General features: G+C 46.7%; 1 protein-coding gene across 1 annotated transcript in view; it reads right to left on the bottom strand.

Moving 5' to 3' along the window:
• The window catches only part of LOC117882374 (inactive N-acetylated-alpha-linked acidic dipeptidase-like protein 2), a gene marked incomplete in the record, with an annotated part of 726,064 nt that extends 710,881 nt beyond the window's left edge, over positions 1 to 15,183 (bottom strand). The window contains 1 exon segment of the mRNA XM_034780534.1: positions 14,964 to 15,183.
• Positions 15,184 to 17,052: the final 1,869 nt, after the last annotated feature.

The raw sequence follows: 17,052 nt of genomic DNA, 5'->3' as shown, positions 1-17,052 counted from the left end.
TATCCGCAAAAAGAAGAACAGGAGTACTTGTGGCACCTTAGAGACTAACAAATTTATTAGAGCATAAGCATATATGCATCCGAAGAAGTGGGCTGTAGTCCACGAAAGCTTATGCTCTAATAAATTTGTTAGTCTCTAAGGTGCCACAAGTACTCCTGTTCTTCTTTTTGCTGATATTTCCATGGGTTCTCAGTAGGTCCCTTCTTCTCCCTGCTGGTCTTTTAGATACAAGTGTAACCCACCCTCTTGGGAGTGGTGTTCTGTCCCATCTTGGGGCACTGAGACACGAGTGAGAGAGAGCGAGAGAGAGTGAGAGAGAAAGGAATTAATGAGTCTGCTCTACAGAGGTATCTAACAGCCAGTTGGCTTTTAGCTCATGTGGTAGAGGCTCATGCACTAAGCTCCAGAGATCCCATGTTCAATTCCGCCAGCCGATGACCAGGGTCTGTTGGCATTACTCAAGCTCTACAGGGCAGGGTCCACCTTAATTTTGTGTCTTAGGGCTGGTCCACACTAACCCCCCAGTTCGAACTAAGATACGCAACTTCAGCTACGTGAATAACGTAGTTGAAGTCGAAGTATCTTAGTTCGAACTTAAAGGTACTTACTGTGTGTCCACACACGGCAGGCAGGCTCCCCCCTCGACTCCGCCTACTCCTCTCGCGGAGCAGAAGTACCGGTGTCGACGGCGAGCACTTCCAGGATCGATTTATCGCGTCTAGACAAGACGCGATAAATCGATCCCAGAAGATCGACTGCTTACCGCCAAACCCGGAGGTAAGTATAGACATACCCATATAGTGAACTAAGCACATTGTTGGTGCTAAAAGAAATAATAAAAATGTTCAATGTTTCTATCAAGAAAAAATTCTCATTGTCTTTATTTACTTTGGTATTTTTCATATTTGTCCATATATAACTTTGGATTTACCCTAGTTACTCTGTGCACAGTTTTTTGCAAGACTATATAATATCCTTAATACTGAGTTTGTCTTTAACAATGAACACAAAACACAAAGCTTTGACATGTATTTGCTATATTGTATCCTTGTTTCACAGTAAGATTTATGGATCCACTCTATTCCAGTACACTTGCAGAGACTTAAGATCAAACTCGAAAGGTACTGAGCACTCTCAATCCAATCCAGCAAAGCACTTGCATAACTTTAAGCACATGATTAAGCATGTGGGTGAGTCCAATGAAACTAAAGTTAAGCATGTGTTTACAACCTTTGTTGGAATGGGTTAAGAGTGCTCAGCAGTTGGCAGGATTGAGCCCTTACTGTATTTTGACACACGCATACTCTAAACGTTTTAAAAATAAATCTATATTAGTTTGGTTTCAAAGTTATTTTTCTTCATGCTATAGATGCCTGCTTTCATAGGAGTTAAAAGGGAATTCAAGAAATGTTGGAGGATCCCATTCCTATTTTTTTTTCCATTTTCCATTGTAAATTAAAGCTCATATTCCATTTATTCTGGTTTATGTCACTGTAAATCACTTTCTCCAAAGTCGCAAATTCCATTGAAAGGAATAGGATTTCAGCTGGCCCCCTGCAGGGTCAGGAAGGGTTCTCTCCCAATGTATTCTGCAGTTTTTTTTATTGTCTCCTTCCTCTGAAATATCAGGAACAGCCACAGCTGGAGATGGGGCATTGGGCAGGGATTTCTTGCTCACCTGCTCAGAGGCTAAATGATCACCATATGTGGGGTTGGGAAGGAATTTTTTATCCCAGGTTATGGGGGGTGGCGGGGGAGGGGTTTGCCTTCCTCTGCAGCATGTGGGTGCAGATCACCTGCCAGGATTATCTGGGTATATCTCAATCATTTCCCTGCCACTGTAAGGGCCTTGGGCACTGGTGATGCACCTCGGTCTCGCCTATTCTTTTTTGGTTGCACATAATAGTCTAGTCTCTTGTGGGCTGTGATGCTTTGACCTAATCTCGGTTGCTGGGTTTAGTGAACAAGTGCTAGGTGGTGGTGATGGCAGCCTAGGGCACACAGGAGGCCAGATCGGATGGTCTGGTGTTCCCTTTTGGCCTTAAACTCTGATTAATGATTAAGCCCAGATATGGTCCAGAGACCCAACTGAGCTGTTTACAATGGTCTGGAAAATTGTTGCAGTAATATGTTGCTCAGTAAAAATAAATAAGACCTAAAAAAAAAAATCAATATTGAATACACGGAACAGTCAGGATTTAAATGGAAGTAAAACTCTTAATTTTGCATGCCACTGAGGCAGAAGGCGGCTGAGACCCCTGCCTTTCATGCTGCAAATACCTTTCACTTCATGGGGGCCAGGAGTTCACTCTTTGACCTGACGTGAGCTTTGACTCAATAAGAGATATAGCATATTTGTATATTCATATACTTCAGGCCCACCTGTGTCCTCTGCCTTTATACCTAGCCATAAAGAAGCAGAATCAATGTTGTTTGCAAAACTTTCATTATGTCATTTCCTGCCTTCTGAGTACTTAACCACCCCAACCATAATGTTTTCTAAATGTGGTTTCATTAAATGAAATGTCATAGGTTTTTCAATCAAGTGTACAAGCTAGAAAAAAGAAATTCCATAAGATGGAAGTACACCTCTACCCCGATATAGCCAAAAAATCATACCTGTTATAGGTGAAACTGCGTTATATTGAACTTGCTTTGATCTGCCGGAGCGTGCAGCCCCCCCCCCCCCCCATCCTCCTGGAGCGCTGCTTTACCGCGTTATATCTGAATTTGTGTTATATCAGGTGACGTTATATCGGGGCAGAGGTGTATTTGGCTTGACATCACCAGAATCTTCTACCCTAAGTCCTTTTCTGTGCACTTTGGTAGGTGCACAGAACAGAGACTCTCAAGTTCAACCCTTAGAAGTTGTGCATTTGTTGAGGTAAGAAATTCCTGCATAGCTCTTCCTCCTTTACAGCATAGCAAGCCAAGCATGTACAGTGCAACCTTCTCCAACTGCACATTTCACAAGCTAGTGAGACCATCACACATGAAATGCACCTCCATGCACAGAGTTTTTAAATCTTTAATAAGTCACAACTCTTGTCAAATCAAAAATCAGTTTTCCCAAGAACACTGAAAGACACTTCTCAATTAGAGCTATTTTCATGCCAAATTTCATCTCTCAACCCCTTTGCCCTTTAGGCAATAGACTTATGACAAAGAAAGTCACAAGGACAATTTTTAAACAATGAGAACATGTACCCACTCTCCCCCTAGGGCTTGTTTACACAAATTTTTTTTACACTAGAGCAGCTACACCAATACTGCTGCACTGGTGCAAATCCCTAGTGCAGCTCTCTCCACCAGCATCAGAAATTATTTTGTATTGGCACAGTCTACCCCAGGGCAAGATACACCAAACAAATTCTTAGTGTAGACAAGTACTCGATCACAGGGGAAAGGAGAAAAAGAAACCAAAAATTCTACTGACAAAAGGCTAAAGTTTCCGAAAGTTATAAACAGGGGGTTCAAACAGAACATTTCTGCAACGTTTGCTATGGAGGGCAAGGCTATTCCTATAGTTATAATATGAGAGTGCTTTATTATATCTTTAAAAAAGGGAATACTACACATGTGGACCCTTTCCCAAACAGGTCTCTTTGTGTGCTTGAAGTGTAATCAGAAAATTGCCCAAGATCTCATTCTTTGCTTCCTAAACTGATTCTATTCTACCTAGAGCGATATTTGATTTCGACACTTCATTGCACAAAAACCTAATAATCAACAGAGCAAGACAGCTGCAAAAATTGGTAGCCAATATAGCAGCCTTGTGAAACACGTGTAGTGTAAGCTCCATGGATCTGCTGTTTGTGAAGTTTATAGAGACAAATGATTTATCTCCTCACACCAACATAAGAAGAGTCCTGAGTAGTGGTTCATGCTAAAGATCATTGTACTCCATACATAAAATTACCAAAAATATATGGACGAGACATAAACGTGATTGATATGGAGTTGGGACTATCTGTATAAAACCACATAAAAGATAGGGTATGGCATATAATAAAAATGAGTATGACCCAGCACAGTACTACTGTTTGTATGCTGTGCCCCACCACACAAGGAATGAGACAATAACAGGGAGCTATTGTTTCTATAGGTAACGAAAGCCACCAAGTGCAAATCGCGTCTCAAAGCAAGAATGACACCAAGGTGTGTCTTCATGGCAAGGAAGATGACAATCCTCTCGATTACAAAATAATATGTAATAGTGCTTTAAACATTCAGAGTAGTGTACGCACACGCACACACATTTTACAGTTATTTAATACTCAGAATACCCCTATGAGTGTAATGATCCTCATTTTACACATGGGGAAGCTGGCATACAGAAGGGAAGTGATTTACCCAAGGTTATACAGCAAGTTAGTGAACTGGAATGCAAAAAGTTCCCAGCTCCATGTCCTGTGGTTAGTCCACAAAACTACTTTGCCTCTTCTCTCACATTATACTGCATATGTCCATATTCAATTACATATGGATAATCTAGATCTTTCTTCTATCTATACACACGGAGAAATTTATATACAACACAACCGTATTTAAAATATTTACAAATTGAAGTAATTTATTCTTCACCGTGATATTTACTGTATATTGTTCCTATACTAACATTTAACATGTATATTTTACCAAAACAATAACAGTAGACATGTGATGACTGCCCTCTTGCTCAACACACTGGGGATTGAAGCAGGGACCTGCAAAGCCCAAAAGTATGAATGGCCAAAGGCACAGATAGGACCTGCAATACATTGTTTTTAACAAATAGTTTATTCACCAAAAATAGTTTTGGGTCAGCTGGAACTATTTGTGAATTCAGAAGTGTGAACAAATTGTTTCTGCAAAAAAAGATTCAAAATATTTTGACATTTTCAAAACAAAACGTTTTGACTTTCAGTTTCAGAACAACATTTTGTTGAGAAGTTTAGCTAGATTTATTTCTAAAAAAAAAGAAGTAAATATACCTGAAAACAAACAAAAGAAATCATTTGAGTCAAACAAAACACTTCATTCGACCTGAAATGATTTTTGTTGTTGTTTTGTTTTGGTGAGAAACATTTCCATTTTATGTCAACATGAACAAAATATGTTTTGGTTCAGCCATCAAACCAAAAAAACGAATTATTCACTCAGCTCTGTTTACCAGTGATTTACAGATGGAGTTTCAACATATCATCAGCTAACTTTTTGAAAACATTTTTTTAAACTGAAGAAAGTTCATTTTAAACCAAGTTCCCTCCTGCCTGCCCACTCAGGTTTGTAGAGGAAGACCAAAATGCAGGTGACACAGTTATGTAACCACACTGTAAATGAAAGAACTTGGAAAGACAGGCCCATGTTCTAGTGAAGCTGGAAAACTTGTGATATAGGAGATATTGGATGCTGTTACCAGGAGCGCTGCCAGCCTTTTTGCCGCCGTAGGCGGCAGAAGGTCCCCACCCCCGAAATGCCGCCCCCGACAGAGGTGGCAGAAGGTCTCACCCCAGAAATGCCGACAACGACCAGGGTGGCCGAAAATCCGGCTGCCGCAGTCACCGCCCCGCAAATGTTAGTGCCCTAGGCGACCGCCTAGGTCGCCTAATGGGTTGCACCGGCCCTGGCTGTTACTGTAGTGAACCTGAGTGCAACCTGTGACAACCATTTGAGCCATAAGTATCTTTGTACTGATGTATACAACTGGTGGTTTTCACTATACATAACCTCCCTCCCCCCCAACTTCTTCATATATAATACTATGAACCAAATTCTGTGCTACTTACTTGAATAAAAAATCCCATTGACATCAACTTTGCTATGCTTGAGTAAAAACTGAAGCATTTAACCCATTAATATTGGATTGGTTAACAGGATTTTCTACATTCAGCAATGTGAATGGGTCTTCTGATATCTCTTAAGAGAATCAAGTGCTTTTCACCCTTGTTTGAAAATTCTTAAGATAAGGAACCTAAAATATATAGGTTAACATGCAGGACCTTCTAGGAAAATTTCGTAATGCTTTATAATTGCATTGATTATATTAAATGCTGTTTATTCTGCATAAAATTGCACTGCTTAATAAAATTAGAACATACAAACCAACCTGCCTGCAACTCTAAATCATTTCTTTTTCAATTATTTTAGACAAGTAATACATACAGCACTTCTTTTCTGTTCTAGACTTATCTCTACACTGAAATGCTGTGACTGCAAGATGAACAAAACTGGGAGTAGGCTCTTTTCTCGTCCTAATTTTGTTGATACTGGAAATAAATGCTGGATTATGGATGTACTTGGCCTCTTACAAAGGCTCTCTAGATTAAGAATCTAAAAATATGTTGCGTTGGTTGATATACAGTAGTTTGGCATTGTTACAGTACGTACTATCTAATGCCTTCTATATAGAGATTACTAACAAAATTGCTTGTATATGATAATAATCAATAAAAAACTGTACTGAGTGATTTGAAAAGAAGCCTATATGAAATAGGTTATTTTTTAACAAGATATTCAGAATAAGATCTGAATGATCTGTTTTCTTTCCTTACTAAAGATTTGCTCTCTTTAGATGAGCATAAGAATGGCCATACTGGGTCAGACCAAAGGTCCATCTACCCAGTATCCTATCTTCCGACAGTGGCCAATGAACAAAATCGGCAATCATCAAGTGATCCATCCACTGTTGCCCATTCCCAGCTTCTGGCAAACAGAGGCTAGGGACACCATCCCAGCCCATCCTAGCTAATAGCCATTGATGGACCTGTTCTCCATGAATTTGTCTAGTTCCTTTTTTAACCCTGTTATAGTCTTGGCCTTCACAACATCCTCTGGCAAAGACTTCCACAGACTGATGGTGCATTGTGTGAAAAAATATTTCCTTGTTTGTTTGTTTTAAACCTGCTGCCTATTAATTTCATTTGGTGACCCCTAGTTCTTGTGTTATGAGGAGTAAATAACACTTCCTTATTTACTTTCTCCACACAAGTATTGATTTCTCCACACAAGTCATAGACCTCAATCATATCCCCCCTTAGTTGTCTCTTTTCCAAGCTGAAAGTCCCAGTCGTATTAATCTTTCCTCATACGGAAGCCGTTCCATACCCCTAATAATTTTTGTTGCCCTTTTCTGAACCTTTTCCAATTCCAATACATCTTTTTTGAGATGGGGCGACCACATCTGCACGCAGTATTCAAGATGTGGGTGTACCATGGATTTATATAGAGCAATATGATATTTTCGGTTTTATTATCTCTCTCTTTCTTAATGATTCCCAACATTCTGTTCATTTTTTTCACTGCTGCTGCACATTGAGTAGCTGTTTTCAGAGAACTATCCACAATGACTCTAAGATCTCTTTCTTGAGTGGTAACAGCTAATTTAGACCCCATCATTTTATATGTCTCAACTATAGAATTGTCAGTACAGTTGAAGTCAGCCAAAGTCCTCAGTGATGTTCTCGTTTGCTGTATTTGCCAATCCCATAGCCTTTACATAGTAATTCTTAATTATGGTCCTAATCCTGAACTCTAATTCACATAGGCAGACTATACCTCTATAGAGTCTAAGGCCTGGTCTACACTACGGGTTTAGGTCGACTTTAGCAGCGTTAAACCGAATTAAGCCTGGACACGTCCACACAACGAGGCCCTTTCTTTCGACTTAAAGGGCCCTTTAAACCGGTTTCTTTACACCACCTCCGACGAGGGGATTAGCGATAAAACCGGCCTTTGCGGGTCGGAATTGGGGTAGTGTGGACGGAATTCGATGTTATTGGCCTCCGGGAGCTATCCCACAGTGCTTCATTGTGACCGCTCTGGACAGCGCTCTCAACTCAGATACACTGACCAGGTAGACAGGAAAAGACCCGCGAAGGTTTGAATTTCATTTCCTGTTTGCCCAGCGTGGAGAGCACAGGTGACCACGCAGAGCTCATCAGCACAGGTAACCGTGATGGAGTCCTCCCAGGATCGCAAAAGAGCTCCAGCATGGACCGAACGGGAGGTACGAGATCTGCTCGCCATATGGGGAGATGAAGCAGTGATAGCTGAACTCCGTAGCAGTAAAAGAAATGGAAAAGTATTAGAAAAGATCTCCAAGACCATGAAGGACCGAGGCCATAACAGGGACACACAGCAGTGCCGCGTGAAAATTAAGGAGCTACGGCAAGCCTACCACAAAGCCAGAGAAGCAAACGGAAGGTCCGGGGCAGAGCCGCAAACTTGCCGCTACTACGCGGAGCTGCATGCGATCCTAGGGGGTGCAGCCACCACTACCCCAACCGTGTGCTATGACTCTCTCACTGGAGAAACACACAGGGAAGACGGTTCGGGGAACGAGGAAGATGACGATGGAGGTACTGTAGGTAGCTCACAGCAGCAAGGAAGCGGAGAAACCGGTTTCCCCAACAGCCAGGATATGTTTGTGACCCTGGACCTGGAACCAGTAACCCCCGAACTCACCCAAGACCCTCAGGGCACACAGGAGACCTCTGGTGAGTGTAACTTTGTAAATATTTGTAAACATTACAAAAAAAAAGCAAGCAAGTCTGTTAACGTGTATGGGGATGGAGCGGAAATCCTCCAGGGACATCTCCAGAAAGCTCTCCTGGTTGAAATGGGGTGATTTTATTAAGGGGGACATTCAGAGGCGCCCGTTCCTGCTATTCTGACCAGAAATGTTCCCCGCTGTTAACCACGCGGTGGGGGGGAGGGGTGAAGTGATCATCCCAGAGAATCGTGTGTGTGTGGGGGGGGGTGGTTTACTTGTGTTTGTGCCGCATGTTAACCGGGAAACCGCAGCCCCCTCCTTTCACATTGAAACCCCATTTTAAATGGACAACCCAATTCATCCTTGATATGGGAAATGCGCTGCTGTTTGCAACCTTTCCCACATGTTAAGAAGGTTAAAAAAGCCAAAACACTGTGGCCTACGATGGCTGCCTGCAAGCCGAAATATGCGACCTTGTAATGAAAGAGTGTACCCATTGTTCCCTAAAATGTGTCTTTTTTAACCACCTCTCCCTTCTCCTCCACCAGCTGCAAATGTTTCTCCTTCGCAGAGGCTCGTGAACATTAGAAAGAGAAAACGTAAGACGAGGGACGAGATGTTCACGGAGCTGCAGATGTCCGCCCAGGCTGATAGAGCACAGCAGAATGTGTGGAGGCAGTCAATGTCGGAGATGAGAAAAGCCCAACATGAACGAGAGGAGAGGTGGCGGGCTGAAGATGATAGGTGGCGTCAGCTTGCAGACAGACGGCAAGAGGCAATGCTCCGTCTGCTGGAGCATCAAAGTGATATGCTCGAGCGTATGGTTGAGCTGCAGGAAAGGCAGCAGGAGCAGAGACCGCCGCTACAGCCCCTGTGTAACCAACAGCCCTCCTCCCCAAGTTCCATAGCTTCCTCACCCAGACGCCCAAGAACACGGTGGGGGGGCCTCCGGCCACCCAGTCACTCCACCCCAGATGATCGCCCAAGCATCAGAAGGCTGGGCTTCAATAAGAGTTAAAGTTTTAAAATGCAGTGTGTCCTTTTCCATCCCTCCTCCCCCACCCATCCCAGCTACCTTGGCAATTATCCCCCCACCTCTGTAAGGAACTAATAAAGAATGCATGAATGTGAAAAAACAATGACTTTATTGCCTCTGCAAGCGGGAGGGGAGGGGAGGGTGGGGTGGGGTGGTTGGTTTACAGGGAAGTAGAGTGAACCGGGTCGGGGGGGGGGTTGGAGGGTTCATCAAGGAGAAACAAACAGAAGTTTCACACAGTAGCCTGGCCAGTCACAAAACTCGTTTTCAAAGATTCTCTGATGCGCACCGCGCCCTGCTGTGCTCCTCTAACCGCCCTGGTGTCTGGCTGCGCGTAATCAGCGGCCAGGCGAGTTGCCTCAACCTCCCACCCCGCCATAAAGGTCTCCCCCTTACTCTCACAGATATTGTGGAGCGCACAGCAAGCAGCAATAACAATGGGGATATTCTTTTCGCTGAGGTCTGAGCGAGTCAGTAAGCTGCGCCAGCGCGCTTTTAAACGTCCAAATGCACATTCCACCACCATTCGGCACTTGCTCAGCCTGTAGTTGAACAGGTCCTGACTCCTGTCCAGGCTGCCTGTGTATGGCTTCATGAGCCATGGCATTAAGGGGTAGGCTGGGTCCCCAAGGATCACGATAGGCATTTCAACATCCCCAATGGTCACTTTCTGGTCCGGGAAGAAAGTCCCTTCCTCCAGCTTTCGAAACAGAGCAGAGTTCCTGAAGACGCGAGCATCATGTACCTTTCCCGGCCATCCCACGTTGATGTTGGTGAAACGTCCCTTGTGATCCACCAGGGCTTGCAGCACCATTGAAAAGTACCCCTTGCGGTTTATGTAGTCGGTGGCTTGGTGCTCCGGTGACAAGATAGGGATATGGGTTCCGTCTATGGCCCCGCCACAGTTTGGGAATCCCATTTCAGCAAAACCATCCACTATTGACTGCACGTTGCCCAGAGTCACTACCCTTGCTATCACCAGGTCTTTCATTGCCCTGGCAAATTGGATCACAGCAGCCCCCACCGTAGATTTGCCCACTCCAAATTGATTCCCGACTGACCGGTAGCTGTCTGGCGTTGCAAGCTTCCACAGGGCTATTGCCACTCGCTTCTCAACTGTGAGGGCTGCTCTCATCTTGGTATCCTGGCGTTTCAGGGCAGGGGAAAGCAAGTCACAAAGTTCCATGAAAGTGCCCTTACGCATGCGAAAGTTTCGCAGCCACTGGGAATCGTCCCATACCTGCAGCACGATGCGGTCCCACCAGTCTGTGCTTGTTTCCCGGGCCCAGAATCGGCGTTCCACGGTATCAACCTGCCCCAGTAACACCATGATTTCCACATTGCTGGGGCCTGTGCCTTGTGAGAGGTCTATGGCCATGTCAATTTCCTCATCACTCTCGTCGCCGCGCTGCAATCGCCTCCTCGCCTGGTCCGGGTTTCGCCTTGGCATGTTCTGGCTCTGCATGTACTCCAGGACAATGCGCGTGGTGTTCATAGTGCTCATAATTGCCGCGGTGATCTGAGCGGGCTCCATGATCCCAGTGCTAGCTATGGCGCCTGGTCAGAAAAAAGGCGCGAAAGTAGTATCTGATGGACCAGGAGAAGGAGGGCGGGAGGGAGGGAGGGCCGAGTGACGACATGGCGTACAGGTACAGGAACAGGGAGAAACACAAACAACTGTCACACAGAATGGTCCCCCCAAAGATTAAACTGGAAACCCTGGGCTTAGCAGGCCGTTGATTTCACGGAGGAAGGGGAAGCAAATGAACACAGAACAAATCTATTTTTTACATCTTAAGGTGGCAGCCGACGCTGCAGCATGAGTGACAGCCATACCAGTATGACGATGACGGATACCAATCATAATATGCCATCATCTGCCAAAAGGCAAGGGGCTGCTGCTGTGTAGCAATGCAGCCCCACGTCTGCCAGCCCCACGTCCGCCAGCACCCAGCATCGCCCTCGGCCTCTTCTGGGTGCTTAGCAGACAATATTGGGCAATTGGCAGAAAATAGTATATTATGACTGGTAACCGTCATCATCGAAACAGTAGCATGTCTGCCCAGGTGGCCATGATTGACAGCCATACCAGTACGACGACGACGGGTACCAGTCATAATATACCATCGCCTGCAAGGGGCTGGTGCAATGCAGCACTACGGCTGCCAGCCCCACGGCTATCACTCATGCTACACCGTCTACCGCCAAAAGGCAGTTAGCAGCTGCTGCTGTGTAGCAATGCAGTCCCACGTCTGCCGGCACCCAGAGGACATATGGTGACGGTGAGCTCAGCTGAGCTGAGCGGGCTCCATGCTTGCCGTGGTATGTTGTCTGCACAGGTAACCCAGGTAAAAAGGCGCGAATCTATTGTCTGCCGTTGCTGTGACGAGGGGGGAGGGGCCTGACGACATGTACCCAGAACCGCCCGCGACACTGTTTTGCATCATCCGGGCATTGGGATCTCAACCCAGAATTCAAAGAAAAGGCGCGAACCGCTTCTCGGCTCGAGCTGTGGCGCAAACGTAGTATCTGACGGCCTAGGGGAAGGAGGGAGGGGGGCCGAGTGACGACATGGCGTACAGGCACAGGGAATTAAAATAAAGAACGGTGGCTGTGCATCAGGGAGAGACACAAACAACTGTCACAGACTGGTCCCCCCCAAAGATTAAACTGAAAACCCTGTTGACGGAGGGAGGGGGAAGCAAATGAATACAGAGAAAATCTATTTTTTACATCTTAAGACGACGGTGCAGCGTGACTGATAGCCCTCGGCATCTTTCTGGGTGCTTGGCAGCAAATACTGGGCGGTGTATGACGATGGTCTTCAGGCCTATTGCACGAGCTGCTGCTCAGGGAAGACTCTGCTAACGTGCGATGACCCGACTTGTAATAGGCCGGCTAACAGTCATAATACACCATTTACTGCCAAAAGGCAAGCCCCACGGCTGCCAGCACCCAGATCGCCGATGAAGGCTACCAGTCTACTGCACCGTCTACCGCCAAAAGGCAGTTAGCAGCTGCTGCTGTGTAGCAATGCAGTCCCACGTCTGCCGGCACCCAGAGGACATATGGTGATGGTGAGCTCAGCTGTGCTGAGCGGGCTCCATGTTGTCTGCACAGGTAACCCAGGTAACCCAGATAAAAAGGCGCGAATCTATTGTCTGCCGTTGCTGTGACGGGGGAGGGAGGGGCCTGACGACATGTACCCAGAACCGCCCGCGACACTGTTTTGCATCATCCGGGCATTGGGATCTCAACCCAGAATTCCAAGGGGCGGCGGAGACTGCGGGAACTGTGGGATAGCTGTGGGATAGCTACCCATAGTGCAATGCTCCGGAAGTCGACGCTAGCCTCGTACTGTGGACGCGGTCTGCCGACTAGAGCACCTAGAGCATTTTATTGTGTGGACATACACAATCGGCTGTATACAACCGATTTCAATAAAACCGGCTTCTATAAATTCGAACTAATTTCGTAGTGTAGACATACCCTAACTGAAGTGAATGGGGTGCTGCCTAGGTTCAGGGATGCAACCAGTACAGATGACATTGCATGATCAGGGTTTAAATTGGAATCAATGAACTACCCATATGAGCATGGATTACTTGAGTGAATGAAGACTGAAGGACTGGGACCTTGGATGGGAAGAAAGAGTTTGGATAGATTTGTACCTTTGCATGCTTTCTGGAAACAGGGTTTTCTAGATGATGATTTTAATAGTTATTTAAAAAACCTAAGAGACATTGGCCTTTGTGGAAATTTTCTAAAATATCACTGATAAAAGTCACACAGCACTAATGATCTTCTTCACACCTCTGAAATTGTTAAAAATCCTTCAAAGCCTCATAAGGGATCAGAGCAGAATTCAGTTCCTCTAAGTGTGCTAAGCTTTTTTTCTTTTTTTTTTTTTTTAAGTGTAACAGAGGCTACATTTTCTGTTTCTCATCAATTTTACAAGTTAAAAAGATGTTCATCCCTAACTGCACAAAGAACAAACAATAAAATAATCTACGGTCTGAGTAACTCAAGGCAACAAGTTAAAATTTTAGAATCAAACACTGTGACACTGCAACTAATCATATTAGTGTAAGGGATATTTGCAATGCAGATTGCCTGTTACGTTGCAAAATTTTAATGAATTCAAGACAGCACCTTAGACCCAGCGACAAGAGAGAAATCATGCTGAGTTTAAAATGTTATGTTTCTGGGTAGCTTGAATCACCTTCTATTTGCATTATGCAGATGACAGTGTCAGAATACTTAATTTCCAGTTTTGTCTGACATCTAATATGCCCTGCAACAACAAGAAAGAGACAACCAATTTTTCAAAGTTTGCTGACTTCTTGTTACTGGTGAGCAAATTTAGCAGCAAACCTCATTTTGATACAGACCATTTAAGTCTTTAAAGTATTTCTGCATTTTGATACAGAAACTCTGTTGGAACAAACAGTTCACACACCCCATCAAGATGTCTTCTCTATTCTCAAAAGAGCCTCTAAGTATTTCCCGATTCTTTTAAAAAAAATAATCGGTACCTTTGCTTTCACAAACCTTTGTCCCGTTATGTTATTTCCAACACTTCTTTGAATATATATTTATGCCTACTGCCGGATGCTCATGCAACGTCGGAGATCGAAATGCCCTGCCTTTTTAAAAATGTGTTTTAAAAGACCAAAATAAGATCAACGTTAAAGCCAAATACTGCGTTCTTTCCTCAGGCAAAACTTCCAGCAAAGTCAGTGGGAGCTTTGCCTGAGTAAGGACGGGAGGTTTTATCCCTTTTCATCATTCTTCCCTCGGGTTCAAAGAAGATTTCTTGAAAACACTGCTGAGCTCGCCTCAGCGTCATTCGGAGAGGGATTTCCCCCGTTCGGAAGGAGTATGCCCGGTCCCACCCGCCAGGAGTTCTCTGGTCAGTTTCTCTCCCACAGACCCAGGCGTGACTTGTTACACAATGAATGGCACTCTAGCTAGCCCTGGCCGATCGCACTGCTGGGGCTTCGCTTCTGCTACAAACACGTTCACACAGTATTGCCACCACAAGAGAGGACCGAGTGAGGAGCAAGGACCCGCACTGATCTCGAAGCACACCCCACCGATCCCTCTGGCCACCCCCGGGTCAGGAAATGGCTCCAGCTGGCAGGCTTCTGCAACTGCTCTGGACCAAGCCTCAGCTGAGTGTCAGAGACTTCCTCCCCCCCCCGTTTGGAACAGCCCATCACACCGCTGCTTGGAAGGGAGGCGAGCCCGAGCGGCGAGCTCCGGCGGGGGAGGGGGCAGAACCCGGGCGCAGCGCGCTTGCAGCTGGACACAGCTGGAGCAGCAGCAGCGCCCTACTCGCCTGCAGGCTGCACCCGGCGGGGGGCGTTCGCCCAGGCGCTTCTACCCGGGGGCGCCGCGGAGTTGGCAAACTTGCCCCCGCCCTGTGCAATTCATCTCCGCGTGTCCCATTACCTTGGAGAGGAGCGAGCCCGGGCGCGGCGCGGCGCGGCTGCACTGAGCTGGCTGGGGAGGGAGGGTTTTCAGCAGCCGTAAAGCGGAGAGAGCCCTTTCCCTTCCCTGAGCTGCTGTGTGTGCTCGTTGCAAGAGATCAGCAAAGGGCCAGAGCCAGAGGGAAAGAGAGAGCGAGTGAGTCACAGCCAGGGAGACATGTCTGCACAGGGAGGAACAGGGTTTAAAGGGCAGGAGGAGAGGGGCTGTGGCGGGGAGGGGGGGTGGATTCCTGCAGAACAGAACTAAAGAGTAGCATAAAATAAAAATCTGAACCTAGCCACGTGGAAAAGCAGAAGAGCCTCTACCCTGCTCCCCACCCCCTTGCTGTCCAGATGGTCACTGTCCTACATGTAAACACGACCTTTCATCAACATGAAGCCAAAGAGGTGTTCAGTATCAGGTGTTCAGTGTCATCCTACCATCATTCAGGGATTTTATCCTCACCGTGTTCTAGCAAGTAGGAAAGTGTCATCCCACAGATGGGGAGACAGGATAGGGTAGATTAAGGGCATTGTCTACACTACCAAAGGACGTTGACCTTGGTTTCACCACCATACAGTCACCACAATAACTAAATGGCTTTTGTGTCTCCACCAGGGGTGAAGGTGAGCCGGTACGGGCTGGTACTCCGTACCAGTAAGAACCCGCACCGGCCCATACCCAGCCTACATTAAAGCAGCGGGCGCAGCAATGTTAAAGCACTGCCACGGCAAAGGGCCCTGCAGCGCTTTAATGTCCCTGCCCCATTGCCCCCTCCACCCCTGCAGCCTCTGACGGGCGCGGGGGCAAAGGGAGCAGTTGCCCTGGGGCCGGCGATTTGAAAGGGCTAGCGCAGCAGCGGCGTCCGGAGCCCCGGGCCCTTTAAATCAACACGGGAGCCCTGGGCGGTGCGGGCCAGGCGGCCTGGAAGGGCTGGTTGAGGGATGCTGACCCCCAGCCCCGCCCCCTTCTGCCCGAGGCCCCTCCCATTCCAGGGGCTGAAGGACCCCCCAGCCCGTACCAGTAAGTGTCCTAACTTACTTTCACCCCTGGTCTCCACACTACACTCCTAGTGTCGGCAGTGCGCATCCTCAGCAGGAGCGCTTACACCGATTGCAGTCAGTGTGGGGCATCGTAGGATGGCTGCTGAGAGCAATGCACTGTCTGACACTAAGTCAACCTAACTACATCAACGTTGCTCTACTAGGCCTCTCGAGGAGATGGAGATCTTAAGTTGGCGTAGCAGGGCAGTTAAGTCAACAGGAGCAAAATTTTACTGTAGACACTCACATAGGTTATTGTAATCTGTCTTGCATCCACTTTATTCTGGCCTAACTAACTTGGCCAGAGCCACACAGAAAGTCTGTGGCTGAGCCAAGAATTGAACCCAGGTAATGGGTGTCTCACTCTAGTGCCCTAGCCACTAGACAATCCTTCCTCACAGCTGAACATGGCTTATTTTGTCTAGGAACTGGCCTAAGCTATACCGCCCAAAGCACTCTTTTGCTAGTATACGATGTGTCTGTGTAACCCACACACCTCCTGGGTGTGGTGCTCTGTCCCATCTAGTGGCACCGAGACCACTTAGAGTTAAAGGAGTCAGCTCTACACAGGGGTGGCTCTAGCTTTTTTGCCGCCCCAAGCACGGTCCTGCGGATTCGGCGTACCCGCCGCCGAAATGCCGCTGAAGCCGCAGGACCGGCGGACCTCCTGCAGGCATGCCGCCGAAGGCTGCCTGACTGCCTCCCTCACAGAGACTGGCAGGGCACCCAGCCAGTTGGCTTTTAGATCATGCGGTAGAGGCTCATGCACTAAGCTGCAGAGGTCCCCAGTTTGATCCTGCCCGCCAACAACCTGTTGGTGTTACATCTGCACTAGGAGGAGTTTTGAGTATAGCTATACTGGCAAGCCCTTTCTAATGTAGACAAGGCTTAAGGGAAGGAGAATAAGCTTTACCAGTGTAAGGTACCTTTATATCAGTATAACTGTGTCCACTCTAGGGGTACGTCTTCACTTACCGGAGGGTCCGGCGGCAGGTAATCAATGTTCTGGGATCGATCCCGGAAGTGCT

This window comes from Trachemys scripta, chromosome 9, assembly GCF_013100865.1.
Source record: "Trachemys scripta elegans isolate TJP31775 chromosome 9, CAS_Tse_1.0, whole genome shotgun sequence".
NCBI lineage: Eukaryota > Metazoa > Chordata > Testudines > Emydidae > Trachemys > Trachemys scripta.
This window is presented reverse-complemented; position numbering and strand designations above follow the sequence as displayed.